General features: G+C 47.5%; 1 protein-coding gene across 4 annotated transcripts in view; it reads left to right on the top strand.

The window, feature by feature from the left end:
* ST7 (suppression of tumorigenicity 7) overlaps positions 1-4,335 on the top strand; it is a 216,389-nt gene that overhangs the window by 258 nt on the left and 211,796 nt on the right. The gene's annotated exons all lie outside the window — the stretch shown is intronic.

Genomic DNA, 4,335 nt, shown 5'->3' with positions numbered 1-4,335 from the left:
TCCCCAAGTTAGTGCAACTTGTGCGGGAGAGAGGGACACGTCTGCAGGCAGAGCCCGTCCGCGAGCCGCGCAGGGGGCTCTCTGCGGCGCTGAGGAGCTGCAGGGCTGGGGAGGCGGGTTATATTGGAAAACTGAACCCACCCCCCTCGCCCCAGTTCAGACTCCTGATCTCCCTTTGTAGCCTGGCACATGAGCCCTGGATTCCCCCTCCTCCCCCCTCGCCTGTTGCAGGCTCCTCAGGTGCCCTTTGGCTGCTAGAGCTGCGAGGGGGGGGGGGGGAGAGAATGGACTGCCCGCTGCCTAGACCCCCCCTGCAGCTGGGTGCTCCCCCGCCTAGGCCAGGCGGGAGAGACGCGGGGCAGCCCTCGCTCTGCGTCGGTGCACGGAGCAGGGGCAGTTTATTGCCCTGCTCCGCCCGCCACGACCGGGTTGCTGCAGCTGGCTGAGAACCTGCCCCTCCGAGATGGGGTTCAGAACAGTCCCCTCCCCCCAAGCAGCGCTGCCTCCGGGAGCCACGGGGCTGCCTGCATGCCCCGGGCAAGCCCCCTGCCCCTCCCCCCGCGTCTGCTGGCAGCTGTAACCCGCTTCTCCCGTCCCTGCGGCTCCTTCTCTCCGCCAGGGGCCGGGCAAGCGCTCGCTGCCCGCAGCGGCATGGGCAGTGCCGGGTGCGCCTAGGGCTGCCCGCGGGGGCGTGGGAGTGTCCGCCGGCGGTGCACAGCTGGGGAATAGCCACAGGCCGGAGAGCAGAGCCAAGCTTGCCTTGAGGCTAAGGACTGTCCTCCCTAAACAGGGACAGCCGGGTCCCTCTCCGGGGCACATGTTGCTCTGTGTATGTCAGGGGCATGGCTAGGTGCTTATGGGGCTGCCTCTCCAGCCAGAGAAGCGTTCCCATGAGGAGAGATTTATTCAAACGTGAGGTTTTGCCCTGGAGAAGTGCAACAGCCCGAATCTCTCTTGCAGGACGGTGCTGCTTTAGCAACTGGCTGCCCTAAGTGAGGATCTGTGGGAGTCCGCCTCCCTAAACATTGCAGTGTAGTGCAACTGTCAGCCACACCGCTCAGGGCTGATGCCATCCTAAAGGCACTTTTAAAAATAAACTCGAAATCAGGTGCTCAAGCTGCTGAACATTGCAGATCCTGTTACAAAAATCAAATGTTATGATAAACCAGAACACAGTTCTAATCATGGTGGTTTTCCTAATATTTTGTTAAAGAAATTCATGGATTTGGTGAGGCGATTTGGTTTAGCAGAGGAAAGAGTTTGGCCTGGTGGCTGATACAGCACAAGGTTCATAGTTTGCATGTGTGGTGTGGTATGTATGAATCCTTAGTGGCATCTGCTTCCTGCCCGCCAACCAGCAGTTCATCCCCCCAGATCCTGTGTGAATTGGGAGATTGCTCCCAGAATATGGGGCATTGTGGAATATGAGGAAAAATCAAAAGTGAGCATTGGAGACAAATGGGGCTGTGTAAGTGACGTAACACTTAAGTGGCTACTGTAGCACTGCAATACGTTTAGCCATAATTTTAGAAAATCTTGTAAAGCATATTATATAGCCTTCATTACTAAGGAAGTCCAAAACTGTGTCTCAATAAGGCCCTATTAAATGTGTTAACACGATAACCTCCATGGCTTACAATAGTATAAATGTACTGGAAAAATTGACCTAATAAAATAATAGTGTTATTATATACACTAGTGTTATAGACTGCCTGACCCAGTGCCTGGGTGAGACTGGGACATGGATGAGAGCTAGTTGGCTGAAACTCAGTCTAGAGTTGCTGGTAGCTTGAGGGAAGCAACTAGAAGCTATAGTGATGATTTGATCCACCCTTTGTCTTGATAGTGTGTGTCAACTTTTCACAGTCTGTGGTCTTGGATCCTGGGTCTCCAGTTGCTGTTAAATTGTCATCTAATAATTTTGTGGACAGCTTTTTTTCCTTCTTTGTCTGGCTAGGAAATTGCATCCATTTCTTTCACATGTGAACCTTGATTACTGTGATCCATCCCTTTCCCACTTCAAGATTAGATTACTGTAAAGCTACACTTTAAGTCAATCCAGAAACTGAAGCTGGTGTAGAATGTGGTAGTCAGTTTATTAGGTCACGCAAGCTGTGAGCACACCACCAGTGGTCCATGATCAGCATGGGCTGCCTGATGGAGTTTAAAGTGCTAGTTTATAAAGGCAAAATGGACAGGGATTTACCTACTTGAGAGACTGTTATTCTCCCCATGCCATATTGCTACATTTCCCATTAGTGAATGTATTTGAGCTGAACCCCCCTTAGTATTAAAATGGGAGTTCTGGAAGAGCATTCATCATGAGAGGCACTCCACCTTGCAGCCTACTATCTTTCCTATTTCTCCTCACCCCTCTTGTCTGCAGTAGCCTGAATTGGTTGAACTAATGGGCATGCTGTAAGGCCTATTTATTTACCCAGGTTGTTGAGGAGGGTATAATGATGGCTGATATGTTGGAGGGAGGAGGCTATTGGTTGGGCTTGATTTGCTGTAGTTAGTTATTTTATCTTTTGGTTTTGAGGTGAGGAACAACAGTTGATTTTACTTTTTCTTTGATTGTATTTTTAATTTTTGGCAAAGGTGCCTGAGGCCCTGAATAGACTCTTTTTAGTGTATATTTGTTATAAATCAAAATACATTAAAATGTATCGTGTCAACAGTGTGCTAGGCATTTACAGATGTGGTCTCTGCTTTCAAGAGCTTACAGTCCTTGAAGAATCAGGTCTAAGATGTAATGAGAAGCAATCTGATTGAATGATGATATTTTACATACAGCAGGTTAGTTTTATCCTTTTGATTGGACTTGTTGCCGGGGGGGGGGGGGAGTGTGATAGGAAGGGTCTAACCTTTTATTATTTAACTTTCCTCCTGTGGGGTAGTCACAGACAATAAGGTGGAAGAGTGCCCAACCTGACATCTGGAGGCCGGTCCACAATGTCTAGCCTCCTTTGGTGCAGAGCACATCCTCTGGTTATGGAACCTGGGCGTCGAGCTCTGATGTCTGCATACAAGAGAGAGTTCTAACTTCCCACCACCTCTCTAGGATGGACTTAAGGGTATAGCCAGAGAAAAACTTTTAAATTGAGAGTTTACTTTCAGTTCATAGGCAAGGAGCATTGAGTAACTGTGCTGCTCCAAGAGCAGTCTGAGAGTCACAATTCTACCCTGGCTTTCCCTTAACTCCCCCCAGAGCAATCTGCTACTGTCCTATACCAATTTACTTCCTGCTTTGCTAAGATGTGCTGGCCAGTGGCATATTGGAGAGGCAGAGTCAAGGCTCTGCTGGTTTCTTGCACCTAGCCACCCGCTTCCTACCTGCCTATATGGGAGCGGGTATAGTGGCCCCATGGAGACTACTTTATCCTCCTCTCCACACTGACCCACCGCTGTTCAGGGCACTATAGGGGGTACCTTATGGTGCGTTATGATCTTGCTCTAAGTGAAAAATTACATATTTATTTTAGAAAATAGCAAAACCCTCTTAAAGTGTATTTTTTAAAGAGAAGACATTTAATTAGATTGAAAACTCTTTGGGATGGGGACTGTACAAAAAATAAATAACATAAATTTGATGTAAAAAGACAATATTTTTTCTGTACTACTATTTAGAAGAACTCGGGATATTGGGTACTCACGCATAGATGCAGAGCCTTACACCTTTTTCCAATTCACTGGCCTAAATCAATAGTGGCCAAAAGCCATTAACTTCTGATGGATGGTCGGTCTCCGGCAGCCTTGCTGACCTCTCTGCTGCTGATATTGTCAAGAATTGAATGGTTCTAGAGACTGACCAGTCCTCTGTTGTAGAGAGACTGCTCGTGGTTGGAACTGAGTCCCAGTGGTTGGGCAGCATTGGGAAGCTTGCCTCTACTGCCCAGGCTGTACATATTCTGTGGATAAATAGGAAACTTCAGTTCCAGGGCTGTCGATCCTTAACCCTTGGATCATATGAACAACTGGTGGCTTATTCAGGGATGGGAAAGGGAGTGGGACAAAAGGAAAATATATTTATGAAAAATTCTTAGTTTCTTTGAGAGAAGCAGACTGGGCATTGTGGCAAGGGTGAAATCCTTGGCTTGATGTAAATTGTAAAAATAGAAATAAATAATGTGTGCATATATATAAGGCCTCTTAGCACTTTATAAATGCTATTCAAAGTTTTCAGCAGGCCTCAGGCAAAGATTAGAAACCAGGTCATTCTTTTGAATGAAAATGAGAAGTAAAAGATAGTAGAAAGGTTTCTAGAAGATCATCATTGTAGCAGAAGGCTCTCTGCCCATACTATTAAGCCTGGTATATGCCAAAAATCCCATT

This window comes from Chrysemys picta, chromosome 1 (assembly GCF_011386835.1).
Source record: "Chrysemys picta bellii isolate R12L10 chromosome 1, ASM1138683v2, whole genome shotgun sequence".
Lineage (NCBI taxonomy): Eukaryota > Metazoa > Chordata > Testudines > Emydidae > Chrysemys > Chrysemys picta.
Note: the sequence above shows the minus strand (reverse complement) of the source record. Positions and strands in the feature narration are given on the sequence as shown.